The following is a 27,985-nucleotide window of genomic DNA, read 5'->3' on the forward strand; positions in this document are numbered from 1 at the left end:
CATTTTTAGCTTAAAATTTCCACAGTTATTTTGCATTACATTTATCTACACATTCTTTCAGCTAACCTCTATGTTACATCATAGCAGACAGGGTCAAATGGATCATAGATTCACATGTAAGAAAAGCAGGAACCCTCCAGAGAGCATAATGATTTGTTCCAGTAAGTTGGAGTGGAAAAGGGAGAGGAAAGAGGTTGTTACGGAGTATTAGCTAACGCTGCTCAATAATTTACCAATCAATTAAAATGGCATTATTATTCTCCTCTGCCACTTAGCTTCTGTGATATTTAAAGGTCACATGGGCGCTACTGGGGAGGACAGCTATTAGCAGATATATGAAAAGAGCATTTCCAACCTCTGGAACAGGGTGTCAAGGTAATTTGTGTCCTAGCTCGAGTTACTCTCGTCGGCACACAAGGGCAGATGTTTGACTAATCTAGTATACCAAAAGAAGTGAGAAGGGAAAACGTGTTCAAAGCCCTGATGAGGGTATGGATAATCAGGAGGGCAAAGTGACATATGCAATAACACAAACTTTTGGATTCTTTCAATTGAGGCCAGAAGACTTTAGGATGCTCTGTCTAGATTGATTTTTACATTTCTATTAACCAGATTCTAACCAAGGATGAGCGACTTATTTGAGATCACAAACATTTTAGCTGTAATTACAAATAATTTCTCAATTGCTAAATAATTATTAGCTTTTATCGAGCATTTAATATTTATCAAAAGCTGTGTGAGATGCTTTGTATACATTATAACATTTATAGTAATAAAAAAATAAGCAATTGAGTGTATCATCCCCATTTTGTAGACAGGAAAACTGAGTTAGAGATGCTAAGTAGCATGTTTGAAGTCTCACAAGCCATAAATGGTGGAACCTTGGTCCACCATTCTTAACACTTCCCGACTTCTTTAATTGTTCACTTGTATTGGTCTGTTACTTCTTTTTGTCCCCCTCATATGTTCTGAATTTTACTAACTGGCTATAGTGCAGGTGAACTGGGCCTTTTATGTTTTATTTATTTAACAGAATACTAATTCACTGCTGGGTATGCAGCCTTTAGGAAAGGCTCATAGAGTGTACTCATGAATATTTTAATTTCTACTTTGAAAGACTGATCAGTGACATAAATGGTGTCTTATCCTTACATACAAATACTTCTTTCCTGTCCCTCAGTTTTGGTTTAAAACATTTTGACATATACTAAACTATTACTAAGAGATGGTTTAATTTGAAAGTTTGGGGCTGTCTCTGTGTGAACATCTATTTCAACTCTGGTTGACAAGACAGTCTGATCATTCATCAAACAGCAAGTCAGTCATGGCGTAGTAATCAATCATTGCATTGAATTATCTTTTAGCCAAAGAGTTCACCTGCTGAGGTGTCCATCTATGCAGAAACACAACCTGAAATACGCCTTTAGTTCAGTAGGTTCCCATAAGGATGGGATCTGTGAGCCCAGGAAAGCAGCATCAGCCACGAAGCTATGAGGAAAGAGTGAGACACAGATCCTTCATCCAATCTGGTGTTCCTTGTTTTTCAATCCTCTGTTCATTTTACAACTCCCTCTGCTCAGGACCTTTTCTTCACAGCAATAACATTGCGAGGAAGCCGTGGTAGAGACAAAGACTCTCCTTTATGGCACAGAAGACATGGAATGATGAGAATGAGTTCGAGACTCGGCTCTACTCATTCAGGGCTTTGTGAGTTGGTACAAGCCACCTCTCAGGTTGAGCCATGTATAATGTATAATGTGCATGTATAATGTCAAGCTTACAGGTTTTATTAAAAGGTTAAATGAGATAAATAATAAGGTACATGGTGCTTTTTAAATATAACTTGGATCCCAATTATACTGAATAAATCTGAATTCTCTGGAGTTGTTTTCATCCTTGTGCTCAGTCCCCTGACATATATTGTTCCTGCAGCCTCAAAGTCCTTTCCCTGCTTAACCTGCTAATAACAGGACCAAGCAGATTGTGAATGAACTGTCAGTTTTTGGTGGACAGAGGGAGATTACCAAAAGTTCTAAAAAAGTCTTAAAAAGGTCTCCTCTATTCTGTTTCTTTCACACATTCGTGAAATACTAAAAGCAGCTGGTATTTCTGTCAAGAAATAATTGGATATTTATCATCTTATCATTAATAAGTTTGGTTCTCTTATCACAATATTTTAATTAACATTTAAAAATCCTCATTACACAATACTTTAAATTGTAACTGAAATCGTCTATGTGGAGTGCCTCTGCCATTTAAGGGTGAATGTGAGAACTTGAAAAATCATTTGAGTTTCTAATTGAAAAATAATCGGGTTTAAAATGAGCAAATTATGATAATCATTAGTGTGATAAAACAGAGATTTATGCTGAATTTGCAATTACAGATAAAAAAGTATAATATCAAGATTGTGCTTAAGAACAACTTTCACGTTCAATGCTTGTGTTTTGCAGGCCCCCCAGCAATAACTTAGGAGAGAATGTGAGAGATCAGACAGCAAAAGAGGACCATGTGGATTACTGTAAAATGTTATCATCCAGAAAAACCTAAAGGGTAAAGGTAAGACGTGTATCACTGAAAATCTATTTCTGAGCTGATAAGGATCATTCTTGCCTAATGTCAGACAGATTTGAGGTAAAACTTCTGAAGGAAACTCCCATCACCAACCCGTTTCCATGTCACTCTGTTGTAACAAGGATTGCAGTGTCTCTCTTCTGTTCCTTGATCCAGAGAGTGCCCATCGCACCATCTTTTTTCCTCAATAACAGTTGTATTGAAATATCAACCACATACCCTGAATTTCACCCCTTTAAAATATATGATTCAATGGTTTTTGGTATATTCACAGAAGTGGACAACCATCACCACTATCAAATTTCAGAATATTCTCATCATTCCAGAAAGAAACCTGTATACGTTGGCAGTCACTCCTAACTTACCCCTTCCTCCATCTCCTGGAAACCAGTGATCTACATTCTGTATCTAGAGACTTGCCTATTCTGGTCATTTAATATAAATGGGATCATACATTTAATGTCCAATATGTGGCTTCTGTCCTTTAGCATAATATTTTCAATGTTGGCTCATGTTGCAGCGTGCATCAGTGCTTCATTCCTTTTTATTACTAAATAACATTCTATGGTATGGATAGATCATATTTTATTTAAGTACTTATTAGTTGACAGACATTTGGGTTTTTCTATTTTTAAGTGTTAAGAATAATGCTGTTAGGAACATTCATGTGCAGGGTTTGTATAAACATATACTTTCAATTCTCTTAGGTGGAAGTCTAGGAGTGAAATTGGTAGGTCATATGATAACACCCTGTTCTAGACATTTTCAGAAATTACTGACCTGCTTTCTAAAATGGCTGCACAGTTTTACAATTCCAACAGGAATATTTGAGGCTTCCAATTTCTCCACATCTTTCATGTCATATAATGTCATCTTTTTTATTTTAGTCACTGTGGTGATTGTGAAGAGATAGCTCACTGTGATTTTGATTTGCATTTCCCTAATGACTAATAAAATGATATTGACAATGTATTTTTGTAATCACTGATCACTTGTATATTTTCTTTGAAGAGCTTGTCTGTTCAAATTCTTTACTCATTACTTAACTGGGTTACTTGCAATTATCTTTTGGCTAAAGAGTTCATCAGCTGGGAGTATCCATCTAGATAGAAATGCAACCTGTTTTTTTCTTGATACTTTTTCCTTACCAAGTGTATGATTTGCATATATTTCCTCTCCTTTTGTAGGTTGTTTTTTACTTTCCTGATTGTGCAGCACAGTTTTAGAAAACATTTTCATAAAGCCTAATTGATCTACTTCTTTTGGGTCACTTGGGCATTTGGCATCTATCATTCATTAAGAAATTATTGCCCAATCCAAGGTCACAACGATTTACAGCTATGTTTTTGTTTTTTCTAAAATTGAACTTTAGAGAAGAGAACTGAACAATGAGATCACTTGGACTCGGGAAGGGGAACATCACACACCGGGGCCTATCATGGGGAGGGGGGCGTGGGGAGGGATTGCATTGGGAGTTACACCTGATGTAAATGACGAGTTGATGGGTGCTGACGAGTTGATGGGTGCAGCACAGCAACATGGCACAAGTATACATATGTAACAAACCTGCACGTTATGCACATGTACCCTAGAACTTAAAGTATAATAATAATAAAAAAAAAAAGAATAAAGATAAACTGCAAAAAAAAATTTTTTTGCATTGACATTTATGTCTATGAGCCATTTTGAGTTATTTCTGCATATGACTTAAGGTGGGGGTTCAGCTTCATTCATTTCTAAGTAAATATCTACTTGTCTCAACACTATTTCTTAAAAAGACTATTTTTCCCCATTTAATTTCCTTGACATCCTTGTTTAAAATCCATCGACCATTATATAATAGTTTATTTCTGGCTTCCAAATTATATTTGACTATATTTATACAGCCTTATACAAGTACCACACTTTCTCGGTTACTGTCGCTTTTCAGCTTTTTAACTTTTAAAATCAGGTTGTGTGGGTTGTCTAAATATATTCTTCTTTTTCAAGATTGTTCTGGCTATTTTGGGTCCATTGCATTTTCATATATTTTTTTCCTATATAGATATGTTACTCTGTACAAGAAAATCAGCTGAGATTTTGATAGGGATTGTGTTGAATCTGTAGATTTATTCTGGATAATTGACATCTTAACACTATTCTTATGATCCATAAATATAGAATGTCTCCAGTTATTTAGTTCTTATTTATTTCAACACTATTTTGTAGTCTTCATTGTACAAGTCTTGTACTTGTGAAATGTATTATCAACTGTTTCATCCTTTTAGATATATTGTAAATGTAACTATTTTTAAAAATTCATTTTTGGTTGTTCATTGCTTGTGTATGGAAATACAATTTTTTCGTATATTGATCTTTTATCCTGCAACCTTACTGAACTCATTTATTAAGTTCTAACAAGTTGTTTTGTGCTCAGTAACATTTTCTATATAAGATCATGTCTTATATACGGACCTATCTGCAAGTAAAGACAGTTTTGATTCTCATTTCCAACATGTATTTATTTTATTGTCTTTTGTTGAATAGAAATGATGAGAGTGGATAATCTTGTCTTGCTCCTGATATCAATATTAGTGTTTAAAGCAGCATTTCCTGTTTCTTGCCTGTCTCATGATTTTTGTTGAAAAATAGACATTTACATAATATAATTTGGCAAGCCAGGAAATCAGATTTCCTCCTTATCTCCAGGGTTTGTTATTGTTGCTTTTTCAAAAAGTGACCTTTGAGTCAATTCTGTGAAGCCTGTATTCTTTTTCATGTGTGGCCGCTCTAGCCTCTACTCAGTTAACTTAGGGGACAGCAAATTACTGGACAGAGATTTTGTTAAAAGTCTCGCTTGACTCAATAAATCTCTCATGTTTTGCTTAGAGCCTTTTGCACATATTGGGGCAAACTGCAACACCCTGGTGGTTTAGAACCCTGCCTTAGAATTCACTTCCGACTTGCAAAGAACTTTAAAGTCATTCTGGTGAGACTTAGGGCCTTCTCCCAGGCACGCAAACAACCTATGCGTGTGCCCGGCCTCCTAGATCTTCAGAAATATGTTGGAGCTTTCCAAAGTTTCCTGTGAATATCTCATTCTCTGGCTCGCCTTTTAAGTTGTTAGTCATGCTTTTGTTTGATCCAATTTTTGTCATCAACTCAGGCAGCTCTCATGTCAAATAATTGCCTCTTATATTGCATATATGTGTGTATATATACACACACACATACATATACACACACACACACACACACAGTGGAGAAATAGCTGTTGTCACTGAGCAACAGTCAGTTCTAAGTAAAATCAAATAAACACGACCCTGTGCATGTGTGTGTGTTGGGTGTTTCCAAGGAGCTGCCAGATAGGTCAAATAATGACAATTTTCTGATAATAAAATTTTTTGGAGCTCCACTTCCCTCTGTCCATGACAGTGGCCACCAGGTTGCTAGTTTTCACCATAATTGAGAGGCTGCTTGGCTTTCAAGGTGACTGAGGAGCTGGGCAGAGGAGGATGGGAATGAGATGAGTTTAAAGATGATAAAGCTCACTGAGACTCAGCCACTTGTTTTGAATAAACACGCCTTAGGTTGTTTCAAGTCTTTTGTTAATTTGCAGAGTTCTGAAAAAGTTAATTTTGACAACTCAATAGTAGGAAAACAAATAACCCAGTTTAAAAAAGTGGACAAAAGATCTGCATAGACATTTCTCTAAAAAAGGCACACCAATGGCCAAAAGGTATGTGAAAAAAAAATGTTTCTCACTAATAACTAGGGAAATGAAAATTAACATTATAATGAGATAATGAGATTTCATCTTACTTGTATTAGAATGGCTGTTACAAATAAAACAAAAGATAACAAATGTTTGAGAGGGTGTAGAAAAAAGGGAACCTTTGTACACCGTTGGTTGGAAGGCAAATAAGCACAGGCATTCTGGAAAGCAGTATGGAGGTTCCTCAAAGAATTAAAAATAGGACTATTATATGATTCAGCAATCTCACTATGGGATTTATTTTGAAAAGACAGGAAATCAATATTTTAAAGAGATATCTGCACTCCCATATTCATTGCAGCAGCATTCAAAATAATCAAGGTATGGAACCAACCTGAGTGTCAACAGATGAATGGATAAAGAAAATGTGGTAAATGTACACAATGGAATGCAATTCAGCCTTTTAAAAGAAGGAAATCCTGACATTTTCTACAGCATGGATGAAACGGGAGGACATTATACTAAGTGAAATAGGCCAAGCACAGAAAGACAAATACTGCACCATCTCATTTATATATGGAGTGTCAAAAACTCAAACTAAGGCACAGAGTAAAGTAGTAGTTACCATAGGCTGGGGTAGTGGAACTAGGGAGATGTTGGTCAAAGGGTACAAAATTTCACTTAGACAGTGGGAATAACTTCAAGAGATCTATTGTACATCATGGTGACCGCAGTTCATAACAAAATCGAGTATATCTGAAAATTTCTAAGACAGTAGATTTTAAGTGCTGTTACCATACACAAAAAATGAGAAGTATGTGAAGGATGTATTTATAAAATAGCTTGGTATTGCCGTTCTACAATGTATACATATGTCAAGAAAGCATATTGTATACCACATATATATAGCTATATAATATATATTATATGGTTATATATAATATATAGTTATATAAAATATATAGCTATATAATTATAGTTATATACATAATATATATAATTTTTTACTTGCAAGTTAAAAACATAAATCAATCATTTTTTAAGTTGATTTTTTAATTGACAATTGTTGCCACTGTCTTTATTGCTTTCATGGATGATCAGATGTTTGGCAGTCCTTACTCTAACATTCTGAAAGTGCTTCTCACTCACAAAGTCTGTTTTAAAAATACGTTTTATGTAAAAATCATCTTATTGTTTCCATAAACATGGCATATACTTTTCTAAACAATTCAAACTATACCAAAAAATACCGTGAAAAAACTAAAAATTGCCTTAAATTGTATTATGCAGAGCTCATTAAAGCTCACATTTTCATGAGATTCTATTTAGAAACATCTCGAGCTACATATATACATATGTATATAATTTTACAAAATAATATTTGTTCTACATGAGCTTTACAATTTGCATTTTAAAAACTTAACAAAATATAGGTATTCTTAATGGTTTCTTTGTATTCCAGTGTGTATGCTTGTATGTATGTGATAGATGTGAGTGTATGCACACTGGTATGTGTGTGGCTTAATTTATGCAATCAGTCTGTTATTAAAAGACATTTAAATTATCTCCAGAGTTTTGTTATGATGAGCAAAGTTTCAGTAAATTTTTCTTTTCTTTTTTTTTTTTTTTTGACAGTTTTGCTCTCGTTGCCCAGGCTGGAATGCTATGGTGTGATCTTGGCTCATTGCAACCTCCACCTCCCAGGTTTAAGCGATTCTCCTGCCTCAGCCTCCTGAGTAGCTGGGGTTACAGGTATGAGCCACCACGCCCAGCTAATTGTATTTTTTTAGTGGAGATGGATTTCTCCATGTTGGTCAGGCTGATCTCGAACTCCCAACCTCAGGTGATCCACCTGCCTTGGCCTCCCAAAGTGCTGGGATTACAGCCGGCAACCACCCCACCCAGCCAATTTTTCTTTTTTTTATATTTTTATTTTAAGTGCAGGGGTACATGTGAAGGTTAGTTACATAGATAAACGTGTGTCATGGATGTTTGTTGTACAGATTATACCATCTGCATCCTGCATTTGCTTTCCTTTGTCTTCCGTATCCCTGCTGTAGGAATTTATGTGAAATCTAGTCTTTTTGTGCAAAATGTTAGATGTGAGAGAAGTAGCAGCATGGAACTAATATCACTCTGGACATTTAAAACTCTAAGAGGGGCTGAAGAACTGGTGGTTGAGATAGTCTTGAAAAGGCAGATCTCTTAATGAAGATGTTAAGTTTCTAACAGATCCCTTGAAATGCAGTTATGGAAATCTTCATTCCCTGACTTTTATGCTAATAATATCAGCTATTTACAGCAGGAGAGGAGCTGCAGTGATGATAAGGATTTGTCAATGTGGAGAATATTCTTAGAAAGACATTGTAATGATATTCACGAAATCTCACTGGAAGGTTTTCTCTTTATTTATGGCTTGATTCTGTGTCAAGTCAACTTCCAAGTACCAACATAGTCAAGAGGACACTGAAATCTGCTGAGAGTGGAAAGGCAATTGACTGTCTCCAGGGCTCCATGTGGTCACTAGAATGGCCATGTCACTGAGGGGGAAGGGGGAATGTGCTGCTCATTGGAGTTCCATGACAGAGCCCAGTTGAGGCCTCTGCTAGTTACGTGTCATGTGATCCTGGAGAAACTCCTTACATGTTTTTATGCCTCAGTTTCTTGATCTGCACAATAACTATCTGTCCCATATATCCAAAATTAAAAAAATAATAAAAATGCCCATCAGAGCTTCTCATATCATGGGACAACCTACACTACCCACTGTACTGGTGCTTGGGACACCCAGAGCAAAGAAACTTGATCTTCTCTGCATCGTTGGACTTCTCCCTCTCACCAGTCCACAAACACTACTCTTAGAAGTATATATTTTTCTTTTATTTTTAAGAGACACATAATAATTATATATATTTATGAGATACAGAGTGATATGTCAATCTATATACACAATATGTAATGATCAAATCAGGGTATTTAGCATAGCCACTACCTTGAACATTTGCCATTTCTTTGTGATATGAACATTCAAAGTCCTCTCTTCTAGCTTTTTAAAACTATTCACTAAATTATTGTTACCCATATTTACCTTACATTGCTACTGACTCTAGACTTTGCCCAATAAATATGTTGCATCATTTATTTCACTGACCCTGTCTTGTCCCTGAGCTACTGTTTTTCCCTTGATCTTGATCTTTCTTGGAAATCCGTTACTCTAACAGCTTTGGCAACATGCCCTCTGGAGGTCTCAGCCTATATCCCACAGTCCCTTTTCTCTCTTTACCTCTGTTATTTATGAATTCTCTACTCTCTATTCATGCCTGTCTTAATGTTCATCTTTTTTTTTTTTTTTTCTGGTCAAGTGCAAAAGCTCTCACAATTTAGACTACCAATTAATTGTGTTGATGACTTTTACATGTCTATATCTGATCTTTACATCCATTCGGCTAATTTGCAGAGACCTCAGACTCATCCTACTTTAGACAGAACCGTCATTTCCCTGTTTCTATCCATCCTCATCTGCATTTCTTCTTGTCTGAGCACCTCACCATTTACCCAGTTGCCCAGCCAGAAAACCACAGGTTGCCTCACACTTCTTGTCCTTTTAGCCATATCAAGTCCAACACCAAATCTTAATCCCTAAGTTTACTCTAGTGTTTCTTAAATACATCTCATCTTGTCTACTATTTATTGCTGCCAAAGTGATTCCTCTGAAAGATAAATCTGATCATGCCATATCTCTGTTGAAAATCACCAATGGCAAATAAAGTTTATGCATTTAAGTCCCTCCTGGTTAGCTCCAGCCATTCTATTTTCACCCTGGCCTCAGATTTTCACCCTGATGCAGACTATGTGCAATTGTGACAAGTGCTATTTATGGAGAAGACTTAGTGATGTGGACTATATGGTTATGGACACGAGAGAAAGATTTCCTGAGAAAATCACATGTGAACTTAAATCTATAGCTGAGTAGAAATTAATTAAGTGTAGAAGGTGGTTTGTAGGAGTAGGGTAGGCATTCTGAGTAAAAGAAACAACATTTGCACAGGGTTTTTCTATGGCCAGAGTAATTTGATTTTTGCAAAGAACTAAGAGAAGGGTGGTGAGGCTGGCATCAAAGTGAAAGGAAAAGAAAGCCATCAGATGAAGCTGCTTAAAAAATCAGAAGGTTGTTATTATTGCTATACATTTCAGTCCTTAAAATTACACAACCCAAAAACCGAAATTCAATTCAGATCCTTTGGTTCAAAATGAAGACGATGTAGTAATATCCCAATTACAGTGTCATAAAGCAATACTTACATAGTCCCATATTCTCTTATTTATGTATAGTATGTCAAATGCAGTACTTTTAAGGGCAATTATTAGACTAATTATACATCAAGGAAGAGAAAAATGATTGCAATTCAAGTCTTTAGCAAAATAGTGGGTTTTGGCAAAACTATATGTACAAAATTCATTAACAAATATAATATATCTGAATAGCCAACTGAGTCAGATCCTCATCATACAGTCACACTAGAGGATTTTATATAAATGATCATGCTTCCATCTAGGATGATTTTCAAAAAGTGGGTAACACATCAGTGACAAACACTCCAGTAAGGTCTCCAGTCAAGGCTGAACAAAGTGGGGCAAAGTCTCCCAAACTCCACTCATTGTCATAAAAATGTCAACAGAAAAGAAGCAGCAGTGATAAATCTGGGTTCATATCCTATTATAGGAGGAAAACAACCAGTTTTACATCTTGTACAAACACTTTCAATCACCTTTTATGGCCATGTAGCTGCCGAATTTGGCAATTAAAAAATTAAAACATGCAGATTTCAATAACAATCCCTAAGTGCTGGAACCGAGATTGCTTGTGGTGCCATATTTCATTCAGAGCCGAGCAGAGGAAGGTGGCTGTGGTTTAAAGGTCACAGAAAACTATATCTCCTCAAGCTGTACTTTAAAGACATAACTGAGAATGCATTGTATTTAAATAGCGATTTGGATAATTAGATATGTCCAGTCGGTGGGAGAAACCCACACAAACAATCATTAGATGAGAAAATGCTCACATTTAAAATGCACTGGTGTCAGAAAGAAAGAAAATGATTTTTGTTTTCAAAGCAACTGGAGTTTGGGGAAAAGTGCTGAAAAATCAATTTATTTTCAAAAGAATGGGCTAGACTGATTATGCATTTGTTAGTTCCATCGGCACTGTTTGAATACAATATGGATGCATTGATTTCCATGCATATGTGATACGTCTTTTTCTTACACAGAAAATATGGTGTTCACAAAAAAAGAGATGAGATTTTTTTTGTTGTTAAAATAATAAATTCAACTTTATACCTTCATCTCCTTAAGTTATCTTCCTTCTGGGCTTAATAAATTATTTGTGATTTATTGGGGAATATTTGCCCAGGAAAATTAATTCCAGCAGAGGGTCAGACCTCAAACCCCTAATTTTACAGCTTTGCCTTTAGAGGTAGTTTTGGAAAAGAAAGCAAAGAAAGGCAGAAGTCACTGCACAGGGTCTTCCTCTAATGCATGGTCAGACCAGGTGAGCGTTTTGAATATTATGATTCTCTAAAATAGGGAAAGACTTTTTTGGTTCCTTTAATATTCTGTTTTGAGGCCCTTCGCTAAGATCTTGGTGTCCTCCTTCTACTCACCCCGGATCTCCATGCGCCCTGAATTTCGTCCCTACCCGCGACAAAGATTTTTTGGCCAGTTTGACTCAGGCTCTTGAATCTTCTCCTATGCCCATCTGTGCGCTTCCTTGTAAAACAGCAAAGAACTGTGTTATGTTAGTTGAGCAAGGACTTCCCATCCTTGATATTTGGTCAATTTCCTAATGTTCACCATCCCCCAGGTGATGTATGACCACTCAGGCCTGTTTTCAACAAGAATGCTCTCAGGTCTGTCTAGCCAAAATCCCCTTTACCTCTTTTAGTAATCTTCTATCTGCTGCCCTGCAATCTGACTCCTGTCTATCTACACATAGACAAGTGGTTGTAAATTTCCACTTGTAAATTTCCACTTGTCTGTGTTGTATTTGGAATTGAACCTGATCTTTCCCTCTCATTGCAAGATCCCGTTGCAGTGGCCCCCATATATATCCCAATGGTCCTGAATACAGTCTTCCTTACTGTGCTTCAACAACGATCACTGAAAAAGTTTTTCTTTCTTCTTCTTTTTTTTTTCAGATGGAGTTTCACTCTAGTCACCCAGGCTGGAGTGCAATGGTGCAATCTCGGCTCACTGCAACCTCTGTCTTCCAGGTTCAAGCAATTCTCCTGTCTTAGCCTCCTGAGTAGCTGGGACTACAGGCACTTGCCACCACACCCAGCTAATTTTTGTATTTTTTAGTAGAGACAGGGTTTCACCATGTTGGCCAGGCTGGTCCTGAACTGCTGACCTCAGGTAATTCACCCACCTTGGCCTCCCCAAATGCTGGAATTACAGGTGTGAGCCACCGCACCCAGCCTGAATAAGCTTTTCTTTAATACCCATAAGAACACTTGACATGTACGATTCCCGCCTTTGAGAATCTGAAATTGACCTTGTTAGTCACTCCTAAGTATGCCTGTGTAGTAGAGTTACCTGGGAATTCATTGAAAATGAAGATCCCATGACAATATTCCTATTTAACAAGTCAGAATGGAATGGAAGAAGGTGGCAGATAGGGTCGCAGAAACTGCTTTTTAAACAGTTTCCAGTTGATGCTGATATAATTTGTCTTTGAATTTCAGGATTTCAATGGGAAAAAAACCAAAAAAAACCCCAAAAACCTGAAAGTTATCTTCGCTGAAATCTTCCTGTATAGGCTTTATAGTGTCTTCATTTAGTTTAGTGTCTACTTAGAAAGTTCCTAAGTAGGGGGATAAACTTACTCCACTCTCTTAATGTTACCATATGCATATGTAAATCTGAAGAGAACAAAGCCTTCTCAGGAGGTTCTTATACATTAAGAAATACTTTTGGCTTGCCCAGTGGCTCACTCCTACAGTCCTAGCACTTTGGGAGGCTGAGGCCGGAGGACTGCTTGAGCCCGGGAGTTTGAGACCATGCTGGACTGAGACCTCGGCTCTACAAATATTAAAACTTAGCCTGGCATGGTGGCCCATGCCTGTGGTCTCATCTACTCAGTACTCAGGAGCCTGAGTTAGGAGGATAGCTTGAGCCTGAGCTATCACTGTGCCACTGCCCTCCAGCCCCGGAGACATAATGAGACCCTGTCTCAAAAGAAAAAAAAAGGAAGACTTTTGTTTGGCTAGCATTTAGAGTCTCTAAGACTCTGGCATCTCTAATCATGTAAGACGTATGCCCACTGCCCTGTGACCTGCAGTTGAGAATATAAGGGATGAAGGTATTCTGGGCTGGCCATAATTGATAACAGCTGTTGAACAACTTCTAATGTTCAAAAAGCTACCTCATATGATTTGTGCCATTTGGTATTTACAGTAGATAGGCAAAGTGGACTTCCTTTGTATTTCTACTTTTAAAATATTAGAATTCTTTTTAATGCAGCTTAAAAGAATCCAGGAAAGAAAGCACAAATTACTTTGGAGCATGCAAAATTAGACCTGCAAGTGAGAAAGGATTAAAAATAATATTTTTCTTAACTAGAAGAAAATCAATAAAAGGTTAAGAAGGGTCTTGAGGAAATGATGTGGGCTGTGGATTGCAGAGATGAGGAAGGAGGCTCCACCTGGGTGACTGGCTCTCATTCTCCAGGGCGGAGATGGGCAGAGCTGTCTTCTCTTTCCTCCAGATCCCATGTCCTTGGCTGAACGCACATTCTTCCAGGACCCACAGGCATATGTGAAGCACATTATATGTTCTGGGACCCATAGGCATATGTGAAGCACATTATATGTTCCTTAAGAAGCTTTTAGGATGATTAAGGAGATAAAGTGTAGGCATTAGAAGCAGTATGTAAAGTGCAATGGATGCCTCCCATGAGTTTGTTAGAATTTTTCACTAGTTTGCTTGGGATGCCGTGAAAAAGTGCCAGAAAGTGAGTGTATTAAAACAACAGAAATGTATTGCTTCCCAGTTCTGGAGGCGAGAAGCCCCAAACAAAGGTTTCCATGACACCATTCTCCCTGTGATGCCTAGAGGGGGGACTCGTCGTGCGCCTCCTCTTGGCTCTGGCAGTTTGTGGGCAATCCTTGCATCCCTTGGCTTGCAGCTGCAGCACTTCAGCTTTTGCCTCCAGTGCCACATGACATTGTCCCCAGTGAGTCTGTGTCTCTGTGTTTCTTATAAGGACATCAGTCATATTGGTTTAAGTGCTCACCCTACCCCAGTAAGACTTCATCTTAACTTAGTAAATTTGCAATGACCGTATTTCCAAATAAAGGTCGTATTTTGAGGTACTGGAGACTGAGACTTTAACATATCATTTTAAGGAACACAATTGAACTCATAGCAATTTCCTTTTCTCATAATTATAACATTTTCCTGATTTTTTCAATATTTTCAGAGTATATTGGGCATCCTCCCATGTTAACCAGGGAAGAGAACAACTGTGAAGATTTAATACAATTTCCTGGAGTCCTTAAAAGAGATTCTGTTTATGATCTAAGTACAAGATCCGTTAGACTCAGCTTTTCCTTTTAGTAATCTGAAAGCTGTGGTAGATGGAGGGAAAAACCTTAAACATTTACTACGTACAAATTTCAATGAAACAGCAGGAGAGTGGGTACAGCTGAACTTTACCAAGTCAGTATCCTGGATTAGCTAGGGCGTTGCTTCGGGTCCATTCAAAATGAAGAAGGAGCACCAAGCTTTACAGGGAATAAATGAATGCATTCTCCATCAAAGGATGACAGTTCTCATCACTCTTATTCAACATAGTGTGAAAACTTTTGTCCACTGGAATAGGGCAAGAAAAATAAATAATAGGGATACAGAATGAAAAGCAAGAAAAGAAACAGCTCCTATTTTCAGTTGACATGGTTGTCTATATAGAAAATTCCCAAAGAATCCACCACTTACCAACATGGCACACGTATACATATATAACAAACCTGCACGTTGTGCACATGTACCCTAGAACTTAAAGTATAATAATAATAATAAAACTCACCTTCCAAAACAACAACTAGAACTAATTAAGTGACTTCAGCAAAGTTACAAGATACATCAACACAAAATGACCAATTTTACTTACATATAAAACTAAACTAAAAATAAACATGCAGAATCCAAAATTAAACACATGATAACCATTTACAATTGCTGCAGTGAAAATGACATACTTAGGTATGTGCTTAACAAAACGTATACAGAATTAATATATGTAAAATTGTCATAATATTATTTAAAAAAAGAAGACCTAAGTAGATAAAGAGAGATAACATATTCATGGGTTGGGAGACACAGCATAGTAAAGTTGTCACTTCTCTCTAAATTAATCGGTATGTTTTATTAAATTTGTATTAGAATTCCAAGAAGGTTTTTTGTGGACATAGATAAGCTTATCCTAAAATTTATATGAAAAGGCAAAGTTCTTAGCTAAAAAGTTCTTATAAAAGAATAATTAAATGGAGGAATCACTCTCCCCAGTATTAAGGCCTGCCACAAAGCCACAGTGATCAGTGGTGTGTTATTGGTGGAAACATGTACTATTGGAGCATCATGTTCTTATGCCACTGTGCAGTGACAGACCAATACCCTGACACAGCAGGGTTTGCTGCAGAGGAAGAGTTTAATGAGTGCAGGGCACCAAGCAAGGAGATGGTGCCCTTTGGAATTTGAAACTTTCAAATCCACTTCTCCAAGGACTTATGGCTTGGGGTTTTTAAGGGGATCATGGAGGGTGAGGGCCTGGAAAATTGAGATCATTGATTGGTCAGGATAAGGGGGATGAACTCATCAGGATGTGGCGACCCCTTTCTTTGATGAGTCAGCTTCTCACAGAGTCCCACAGACAGCTGGTATAAGTGGGGTCCTTTACACCAGCTGATATCAGTGGGGTTCTTCATACCAACTGAGTCAGTAGTTTCATTAGTATGCAGAAGATGACAGAATAGCTCAAAGGGAAAATTTAACATTTCATAATGTTCAAGTTGTTATCTACAGAGCAGGTAAGGAGAACTATAATCATGTAACCATGTCTGGGTGGTTCTTTTTTTCTGTTTGTTTGCTTTTTTGTTTTGAGATGGAGTCCTGCTCTGTTGTCCAGACTGGAGTGCAGTGGCGCGATCTCCACTCACTGCAACCTCCAACTCCCAGGTTCAAGCGATTCTGTTGCCTCAGCCTCTGGAGTAGCTGGGATTACAGGGGCCCAGCACCACGCCCAGTTATTTTTTTTTATTTTTTATTTGTAGTAGAGACAGGGTTTCGCCATGTTGGCCAGGCTGGTCTTGAACTCCTGACCTCAGGTGACCCGCCTCAGCCTCCCAAAGTGCTGGGATTACAGGTGTGAGCCACCACACCCACAGAACCACACGCCCACAGAACCACACACACAGAGCCGTGTCTGTGTGGTTCTAGGACAATAGGAAGCAGATCGGGGAGCAAACTGACCTAGTGATCAATGTCGAGTGTGCTGCAAGCTTGGTTTACCTTTGTTTCCCCGCTCCCTTCTTCTCTGATTAATTTTATAAATTGTATACAGCTGGTTTCACATAGACATAGATCAATGGAACGGCATAAAGATCCAGATATATACCCACAAAAATACACTCAACTGATTTTTGACAAAGGTGCAAAAGCAATTCAATGGAAGAAGGGGCAGCTTTGTCAATAAATGGTGCCAAGACAATTACACATCCTTAGATTACAAATGAACCTTCCCCTAAATATCATAGACTATATAAAGGTTAACTCCAAATGAATCATGGACTTAGATACAAAATGTAGTGCTATATAACTTACAGATAACACACAGGAGAAAACTTTCAGAATATGGAGTTGAGCCAAGAGTTCTTAGGTTTGACCCTAAATTCACAACCCATTCAAGGAAATTTGTAATTAGAAATCATCAAATTAAAAACTTGAGCTCACTGCAAAACCCTAATAAAAAGATGCAAAGACAAATTATAGACTGGAGAAAAAGCTTTGCAAATGATATATCTAACAAAGGACCAGTATAGAATATGGAATGTAAGTCTTAAAATCCACAAGAAAAATACAAATATTTCAATTAGAAAATTAGTAAAGGACATGAACAGACATTTCACTTGAGGATATACAGATGGTGGATAAGCAAATAGAAAGGTGCACAGCATCCTTAGACATTAGGGATATGTATACTAAAACCACAATGAGATATCATGACAAACTTACCAGAATGGCTACTTTTTTTTTTTTTTTTTTTAAATAGTGATAACAGCAATGTGGAGTGCATGTAGAAGGACTGAATCAGTGATATATTGTCGGTGAGGTATATGAAAAGGCACAGTCACTTGGGAAAGTTTGGCAGTTTCTTATACAAGCAAGCATGCAACTACCAAATGGTCCAGCACTTGTGCTCTTGGTCACTCATCCAGTAAAAATTAAACTACTTGTTCACCAAAACCTGTACTCAAATGTTCATAGCAACTTCACTTGTAAAAGTCAAAAACTGGAAACAGCCCAGTTATATTTAAGCCAGTAAGTGGTTAAACAAGCTAGTAAATCCTGACTGTGAAATACTACTCAGCAATGAAAAGCAGTGAAGCAATGGGTGCGTGCAACAACCTGGATCAATCTCCAGGGACTTATGATGAATGAAAAAGTCAATCCCCAAAGCTTGCATACTGAATGGTTCTGTTTCTATAAAACTTTTGAATGATGAAATTGTAGAAATTGAGAATAGATTAGTAGCTGCCAGTGATTAAGGAGGGCAGAAGTGAAGTGCTAGGGGATTCTCTGAAAGAGCGATGTGAGGATCCCGGTGATAATAGAATTGTTCTTTATCTTCACTATAACAATGATGATATCCTAGTTGTGATACTGTAATACAATTTTGCAAGATACTACTATTGAGGAAAACTGGGTAACAGGTAAATGAGAGGTCTCTGTATTATTTATCATACCTGTATGCTCATCTATATTATCTAAAATGAAGTGTTCATTAAAAACAAAAATGGAAGAAGAGTAGATTTTATATGGTCATATCATCAACTTCCACGAATGTCCTACAGCTGTAAGCAGATTTTTCTAAAATGCTCAGTCCCTCAGAACTCCACTAAGGAGAAGTCAGTGGCTCAGAAATATTAAAATCACTTGCCTAAGATCACAGAGCTGGTGAATACCGACGTGGTAATGAGCCCAGTCTGTCTGACATACAACCTTGTCCTTCACAGGTCAGCCTGACCTCAGAGCCAGCACAGGTGTGGGGTCCGCACTCTTCTACCAGAGAACTCATCCCCTTGGAGGCAGCAGCCATTTAGTGGATTAGGAAGACAAGCACCTGACTTTCAGCGCAGATGAACTCATAAAGCATTCAGCATGTCAGGCTGCAGTCTTCGCCTTGTTTGGAAAGTGCAAGATAAATTTCAGCAGGCTACGGTTTTGTTTGCAGATGCTGGGAGTAATCTAATCTACTATTTCAAATATAATTTAGATTTAAGAGGTGTTTTACTGTTCTATTTCTAGAGTGCCGGAGGATCCAGCTGAGTGTATTACACATCACATTAGATTAAGGCCAATTAACAACATTGTGAGGGATTTCTCCCCTTCATGATGAGATGGAGCTGCAAATTTGTGATTAAAATCCTATATGTTAGCACTGAGGAACGCAGGGGTTCTAGACAAGCTCCAATGATGATTAAGGCTGCAGCACGGGTCCAGTGGGTCATGGCATGTCGTAACTCCCTGAACTTTCTAATCAGCGTTATTGAACAGCTTTGCATTTGGAATCAAATTGGTAGAGGTGACTGTTGTGCTGAGTGGCACATGTTTGGATTTTCGATTTAAATATGTCGAAAGCGCCAGAGCCCAGGTGGAAGAAAGGGTTTTTCCCTCAGTTCTAACAACAGCCCACATGTGCTACCCTCAGGGTGAGACAGGAGGTGACCCCAGCGGTGTGCCAGTGAGTAAGGTGACAGAGGACAAGCGAGCAGGGAGGTTCTGCCGTCAAGGAGAACAAGTGTGGAAATTGACATTGGGCAGAACTGGACATGAGTGTCAACTCGGTCCCCTATAATTTGTGCATATTTAGGCAAATCACCTAACTGCCAGAACTTCTTTTTTATTTTTTTTCAGCCGTACAGTGGAAATAGGGCTTTGTTACTTTTAAGATGCAGATGAAGTGAGTCTCGATATATAAAACAGCTTGTACATGGGGAGGGGCTTAATAAGTGGCAGATAAAATAAAATCAAAGCTTTCCAAGTGATTTCAGCGTTAAAAGGGCAGCAATTGTCAACTGATCTACCTGTCCCTCCCATCTACTCAAGAGGACAGTGGGGGCGATTTTTATTGTCAAGTGACTGTTATTTATAATGGTCTCTTGGGAAAATTATCTAAAATTAATTTATTTAGAAAATATTGATTACATACAGATTACTGTAAAGTGAACAACAGTTGCTAACTTCAAGGTCTGAGAGTTAATCAAATTGCATATGACATACAGAGTGAAACATTCCCATGAAGTCTATATGAGCTTCTGGATATCCTAATTTACTCACCAGTTGTCTGTAAGCAAGGTTGCCACAGAAAGCTCCATGAGCTCTTCGAGCTTCAGTTTCCCTGTTGACAAAGTGGGAAGAATGATTCCTACATCTCAGTGTCATGAGGTTTGCAAGAGATGAGGTAGTTGCTATCTCTATATTAGAAGGCCAGTCAGCCGAGTAGTCCTTAAAAAACTGGAGTGATGAAGGGAGGCCTAGTGACATCGGCAAGTTCGTGGGTGCCTTTGAGCATCTGTAGGAAATTGATTTGTATGCCTGGACTTAGTCTCATAAAATGTCACGTGGGCCGTCTTCTAGAACACACTCCATGCATGCTTCCCAGAGATGTCGGTTAGTGTTGGCTCCAGTTATGGTCTGTGTTTATTTAACCGTTCATTTAATCTCATAGTTCCTAACTAAGAGGAAGTTCCTAACTATTGGAAGAGTCATGTGTGTGTTCCAGAAGCTGCTTGTTTTTGCTGGGCGGTGCACTGTTACTGGTTTGTACTGGGTCAGGAGAGCTGTATTTTAAGTTATTGTGACTTCTGAAAGCCATTAAAAAACAAACAAAATGGTGGCTTGATAGTTATTGGCCATGTTACTGTATGTCCACGGATATCTACACCATAGAAATCTGCAGAAGCTACCAACTGGGCCTCCCTGCTCTACTACCTGTCCCGGCCAAGAGCCAGCTGTGAAGCCTCTATCCATGTCAGCTTATCCACGCTTTCTGACTTCCACGCATGCATCCACGTCCTTGTGAGATGAACATCCATTTCCATTTTGATTCTCACTGGTGCATGCAAGGTTAAGAGCTGTGTTGCTCCCCGCTGAGACTTATGGGCTATAAACACCAGCTGAGGCACACTCTAAGGCCCAAGCACAGCCTTTAGGGAGATGAGGAGGGGAAGGGGACTGGTAGGCCTGCTGTTTGCTTTGAGGAAAACAAAAGGACAATGGAAGATGTGTCTTTCAAAAAGTAAACTTGACACTCTGGGAGGGCAAGGCGGGCAGTTCAGGAGGTCAGGAGTTTGAGACCGGCCTGACCAACATAGTGAAACCCCGTCTCTAGTAAAAATACAAAAAAATTAGCCGGTGTGGTGGTGGGTGCCTGTAATCCCAGCTACTCAGGAGGCTGAGGCAGGAGAGTCGCTTGAACCCTGGAGGTGGATGTTGCAGTGAGCTGAGATCGCCCCATTGCACTCCAGTCTGGGCAACGGAGCAAGACTGTGTCTCAAAAAAAAAAAAAAAAAAAAGTAAACTTGAGACAGCTAAAATGTACTCTACCCAGTCATCCCGAGGGCATCCCTCCAGGCTCACTCTTCTTCCGGATCACAAACTTCCTTTATTCGTACCTCCAACTAGACTGTACACGTAGTTGTTCGTTCCCTTTGAGGTTTTTAATGGCCAGAACCCTACAGTGCTCTTCTATTTACACATAGCCTTGCTCAGTTCAACCTCCTTCCCAGTCACACAGCGGCGTGCCAATGCTGCTGCAGCCCTGGGGTCCAAACCCCAGCTCCTGCTGCTGCCTGGGGCCCAGCTCCATCACCACTGACGACTGTTGTGGGGGAGGTCATAGTGGGCAGCGGATACTATGCAGACCCGGCAGTGAAAGCCACCTTCCCATCCTCTCTACAGTTGTCAGTGAACAATGGCCAGGAAGCAGTCAACAGAACGCCAGTGTGAGCTTTGAGAAGTAGGGAGGAGTCAGGGCATGGAGGATCACTTGACATCATTTAAAAGACTGTGGATATTGTCTGGAAAACAAAGAAGAACCAGGCAAAATTCTTTGAGGGACTAGATTTGTGTTTCAGAAATACATTTCTGAGTTTATAACAGGATTGCTTTGATGCAAGCACAGTGAACAGGCTGCATCCAGAGGTGATGGGAGGGAAATGTTGATGGTAGCAACAAAAGAAACAGAAAATGAGGGTTAGGAGTTACAACCTACATCCGTGAAGATGAAGGAGAGGAGCTGATTTTTTTTTTTGTTTTTGGTGGGACTACCGAAGTCATTCTTGGAATTTAAGTTGATTTTCCAAGTACCAAAATAGTTGATTATCCATCTTTGAATAAAAGGGACTTTGATTTTCTCTTAGTCACTGCAGTATTTTACCTTCTGCTTAGTTACAACAGATCAGGCACACCCTCGAAGCCACTGTTACAAAAGTGAAAGGTACATGCAGTCCAGAGTTGAAAACTTACGAACAATAAGAAACTTTACATACATGGTACAGCTTTAGTAGAAGCTGGTATCCAGTTAATTATCTTCTTAATTTCCATGTTAGCCTTATGAGACAGGGACAAAATAGGTATCATTACCTTCATTTCACAGATGAGAAAACTAACACTAAGGCAGGCAAGCTAAATAATTTCTACTTTCTTAGTGTTTCCGAAATGGATGCAGTGGTTCTTTCTCGGGGAAACCCAAGGGAAAGGGAAATGTAATTGACTCAGCCTTGGAGCAGTCACTTAGGAAAATCACAAACTAAAATAAATGGAAAAGATAAACAGTGTCACTTGTTCTAATTAATCCCATAGCTAGTTTACAAAAGCCATGTGGACTGCAGAAGCAGGCTTTCTGATTAACCTCTCTCCACCTGTGCAGCAAAAGCCACTATGACATCGGCCATAAGGCAATGGAAGATGCAGACCTGCTGAATGCATGGAAGGCCCCCATGCTGGAGGCATTTGTTTGTATTCATGAGCAATCATACATATGTATCATATATAATTACATAATAAATGTATGTCTGTATGTGTGAACATACACATGCATATAGTTTTATGTAACTATACACACTGAGGTATAATGATATTTTATGTAACAAATATCACCTCATGTGACTACATTAACATGATCATATCATATATTAAGATGGGAAAGATTATTTTATTCTATTATATTCTATTATATTCAATATTCTATTATATTAAAAGATTAATCTTTTCCTCATACTTTACACCAGCCTCCTCATTCGATTCTCCTTTTTTTCCTCCACTAAAAGACCACTTCCTTGTTAGTAAACCCAAATTCATAGCCTCCATAGAACCTATATTTGTCTCCATATAACCTCCATATTCGTCTATATTTTTCTCTGTACTCATATTATCTTTCGTAGACACACATGCATAGAAATGTTTATTCTGCTCAAAATTTGTTTATTCTACAAAAGACATCTTATACAGACTGAAAACAAATTTTGCAGAAATCTTCCAAGTCCATTGACATGACTCCAATTCATTTGTTGATATTTTTTTTTAGCATTCCGTGCTATAGATATGCAAGAGTTTATTCCAGACATTCCCTACTGATGGGCAGTCCCTTTGTGAATGCTTTTTAATTCTATAGGACCGCTCCTAGAGTTGTAGTTGCTGCATCAAAAAGAATATATGTTTCTAAGTTTAGAGTCTTATAAACTGTTTCTAAAACATTGTCAGATTACTCCAGCAATGTGAGGGTGCCCTATCCTCACCTATCAGTCATCAGTAAGTATAATTTTTCCTTTTTGTTTAAAAAAGTTGGCAGACTCATAAATGTAAAGAAATCGTCATTGATGCATCAATTTTTGCTTCTCTCATAACTGCTACATCTGAGAATCTCTTCACATATCTGCTGGTCATTTGGATTTGCTCCTGTGTAAATGATCTCTTCTAATCCTTTGCCCATTTTTTTCACACTTACATTGTTTGTTCTCTTTTTGCAAATATGTAAAAGATATTTGTCTATTATTAATAATCGACATCTGTCCTCATTGAAAATACTTCTCCAGGTAGTTTTGTTATGTTTTGTGCTTATGGCATCTCTCATGATAAATAATTAAAAATTTCCAGTCAATTCCGGTAGGTTCATATCTATGTTGCCATGATAATGTCTATCGAAGTTCCAGGATTTCCTTTTTTTTTTTTTTTACATTTAAGACTTTAATCCATTTGGAATTTATATTTGGCCATGATGTAAGAAGGGGGTCCAGTTTTATAGTCTTCCAGATGGATAACCAGCTGTGTCTGTACCATTTATTAAACAATCCATTCCTTACCACTGAATTAAAATGCCATCATTGCCATTTATCACATTCTCACAACCAATGTGGTCTTTTACTTTATTCCCTTTTCCAGTCCATCGATGTGTCTATATGTTCCTAGACCAAACCACAGCTATATAATTTCTGTGGCTCTGTAGTACTGATTTGCTATACCAGCAATTCAAAATTCAAAGGTCATTTCAAAATGTCCTCATTGATTCTCCAGGATTTATACTTTCATGAAATCTTTCCAGCACTTTTATTCAATCCCTGCATAAATTATTGACATTCTAATTGGAACTTTATCGCACTTATGTTTTTTATTGTTTTTGTTTTTGGAAGCTTTGATATATTGATATGTATTATCTAATTACATATCTTGATATGAACCTTATAATCCCCTTTTCAGACCTTATTTAATAGTGTGTCTTTAGCCATCTGTAGCCTCAGCAGCTGGGAGATGCACAAGGCAGAGGAGAAGGCAGAGCAACAAGCTCAGTGTCTTCATGATTCTCTGCCTGGCCTCCTTTCCACGGTCCCTGCTCACCCCTCCATGCCTGTCGTTTGCCTGTTTTGTCTCAAGCTAGTTCCTCTTCTTTCTGTTTCTGTATCATAGGAAGTTCCATTACCTAGAATCTCCTGCCTCTATCTTCCTGCTAACTTCATTCAACAGGAGGTTTGAGGACAGAGGCAAGGCAGAGGGAGGGCATTTCTTTGTACGTTCTCTTTGTTCCCACCAGAAAAAGTGCTTTCAGGGAGATGCCAACTCCTCCTAATCAGTCTCACCCCAGTTTTAGCTCACTCTGGGCAGCCCTGGCTCTTGAATCCTGCTAGCAGCATTCTTGTCTGAGCCCTCCAACCCTAGAGTACCAGAGGTACCTGCTGCTTGCTAAGCCCAGGAAGTCTCACCATTCTCTGCGAAGCTGCTCGGTTCTACTGTCCCTCTGTAACTAATTCTCTGCATTACATTATTTCTGCTTGAAACACCTAGAGTCATTTCCATTTTTCTGTCTGAATCATAACTAATACACCATCCAAACATATTTCTCATCACTGTCTACCTGACGTCCAAAATTTCCTTGAAGCACAGTAAAAAAGGAGGATTTTTTTTTTTTTTTTGACGTCTTTGCACCTTTTCTTCCCTAGTTGTAGGAGGTCGGTTCTGAGTGCCCTCTGCAGGTATGCACATACCTTCCTCTCTACACCCACGGCATCATATGTGTGTCTCCAGAAATCGCCTCAATAATATATAATCTCCATACTAGCTGTGGAGCAACTTGAGGGCATGGGTTTTATTTATTCCCAAGGCTGATTTGCTGTGTGGTAGGAGCAGGTGCCCTGTGTACATGCGTGGAAAAAAGAGGATGGAAAGAAGGAAGGAGATTGGGAATGAAGGGTTTTGCGAGGGAGTGAATGTTGTAGCAGTAAAAGGGAACTTCTTCGAATTTCAGAGGGGAAAGGATGCATCATGGACCACTAGGGCTAACTGTATTTGTAGCATCGTAGGGTTATGTGGAATAGGACTTTAATGATTACATGTAGCTTTTGGAAAAATGAAACATGAATTAATACTAAATCAGTAAAAAATGTGATCCTAGTTTTTTTATTTTGATAAAGGCAACAATAATATGTATTTGTACAGCGCTGTGAATTTAAAACATAATCACATATGTAAAAAAATCTAAAAGTCTACAAATGTGTGTTAAAAATCACTTGCATGAAGTCACGAAATAAGTGAAATTAGGCCCATAATAATCATAATGGGAATACAGTTTGGAAAGCAAGAAATGAAATTATCTTTATAGTCTATATAAAAAACACAAAAAAGTTACTAGAAATAGTAAGTGAGCTTAGCAAGGTTGCAGGGTAAAAGTTCAGTATATAAAATTAATTGAAATTATACATAGGTACAGTGAATAACTGAAAATAAAACCTGAAAATAATAATGTAATTTATAATAGCAATAAAAATGCAAAATACTTAGGGATAAATATAACAAAATATGTGCAAGAACAATATACTGAAACATATAAAATGTTGAAGAAAATTATAAAAAACCTAAGTGAATAAAAAGATATTTTACAGTCACGAGTCAGCAGACTTAAGGTTGTTAATACATAATTGGCCTATGAACTCAACATAATCACTATCAAATCCCAGTATCATCTTAAACGTGCAGTAACGTGAGGTGTGAGCATACTGCATCACTGAACCTCTCTGCCTCCTGGCTGGCTTATCCAGTAGGGACCTGGATTCCCTGGTCCTTTAGTTCTATTTCAGTTCTAAAATTATATTCTAAATCTTATTTTTCTTTCCAATGACAACAACAAGATACACACACTCTCTCTCTGACTCTCTCTGTTACCCACATTCTATTTAGAAAAGTAGGACATCTATTATAAATTCAGCTGGAAAAATATTACTTGAACCTCTGATGAGATTGAATTGGAACCCTTTCCAAGGGCTAGTCCAGAGAGACGAGAAGATAAACAGGTGAGCTGCAGAAGAAGAAGGGGCTAATAGAGAGGGACAACTGTTTGATTAGATGCTTAGATTGAAGTTTGGAATGAGCTAAGAGGTCAGAGAAGATAAGTTTTGCGCGCGCGCGCACACACACACACACACACACACACATTGCTGAGGTTTGCTGTGAAGCTTAGGCAATTCAGAGTCTTGTGAAGATTTCAAAATAAAAAATTTTATGGGCATGATTGGGAGGGACACGGACTCAGGGGTGGGGTGGCACACTCGGAGTTATCTGACAATCTAATAAAGATGCAGGGAATTTGTAGTTTCAAGGCACCTCCAGATATCAAATAAGAATAAAGAAATACCTGATAATTGACCCAATGATGAATTAATTGGCATGTTAGCTGTAATACAATTTTTCACAGCTTGGCTCACCAGAAAAATTCCCGCAGTTTTGTTCCCTAGAAATGCAATTGAATTTATACGTTATTAAAGCATTAAATCTCCTGGAAAAGGTTATTTGATAGTTCTTTTTCTTAAGAAGTTTTCTAAATGTGGCGTTCAAGATAGGCACATTTTAAATTTTAAAACTTGAAATTTAAGGAAAATGTGTGCTAAAAAAATAGCTCATGCCTCGTGATGCTCTGCAATGCTCACCTCCATTCATGAAAGGACAAACCTTCCAGGAACGCCTGCTGTCTGCCAGGCCACACAGTGGTGCTGGAGGTAAAAGCCTTAGTTACAGGCCTTGCCTTCAAAGATCCCACAGCGCCTCCTGCAGGAGTTACTTTGAGTGCTGTTTGGAAGATACCGGGGAGGCAGGACTAGAAAATGAGTTATTTAAGAGAGAAGGCACTAGAAGTCTCCTTAGAGGACCATATTAGCCCTCCAATGCCCCAGGACCCCTGAGATGTAGAGCTGGTGATGAGGGAGGCCAAGGGAGAAAATGCAACACACTTCCTTGGAGAATTACAGGATGAGTTTCCCACTTCCATCCCATGTTTTCTTATCTCCTTGCAGTTATCCAAGAGGGATGCGGTCCCTGCACCTCTGCCTCTCTTCCGTCCCAGCTGAAGCAGATTGCATTTGTGAGTAGCATATTTACCCAAAACAGATTCAATCATGAGGTTCACTGCTGATGAGGACGGAAATGTCTCTATTTTCATAAATGTGAATTGGGGATTCTCAGTAGAAGAGGTGTTGGCCAGACCGGCATGCTGCTTTCAGGGATATCGGCCGCAAGAAATCAACGCAGGGGGCCGTGGCTGTGGGGAACTCTTGTGGATTCAGAACAGGAGGCTGAGGTTCCTGGGTCTGGGGTGAATGTCCCAACACACTTTTCTTGCCAACCCTAATCCCTAACTAGTTAAGGGCAGATCCCAAGGAATGTTTTCCACTGTGACTCCTCCTTGGCAGTTGAAGATGAAACTGTGATGTTTCCAATTGCAGCCCTATTCTTTAGAAAGCTTTCTCCTTGAAGTTCATTTCTTCTCAACCAAAGCCCAGGTTCTCTCCTGAAAATGATGAAGGCTTTGGAAAGTCCCTTTCCTTCTCTGGGTGCTTATTTCCCATTTCTAAGGTGAGGATGGGAGCCTGGGGAATGTGCTCGTGCTATGTCTTTGAA

This window comes from Chlorocebus sabaeus, chromosome 10, assembly GCF_047675955.1.
Source record: "Chlorocebus sabaeus isolate Y175 chromosome 10, mChlSab1.0.hap1, whole genome shotgun sequence".
Taxonomy (NCBI): domain Eukaryota; kingdom Metazoa; phylum Chordata; class Mammalia; order Primates; family Cercopithecidae; genus Chlorocebus; species Chlorocebus sabaeus.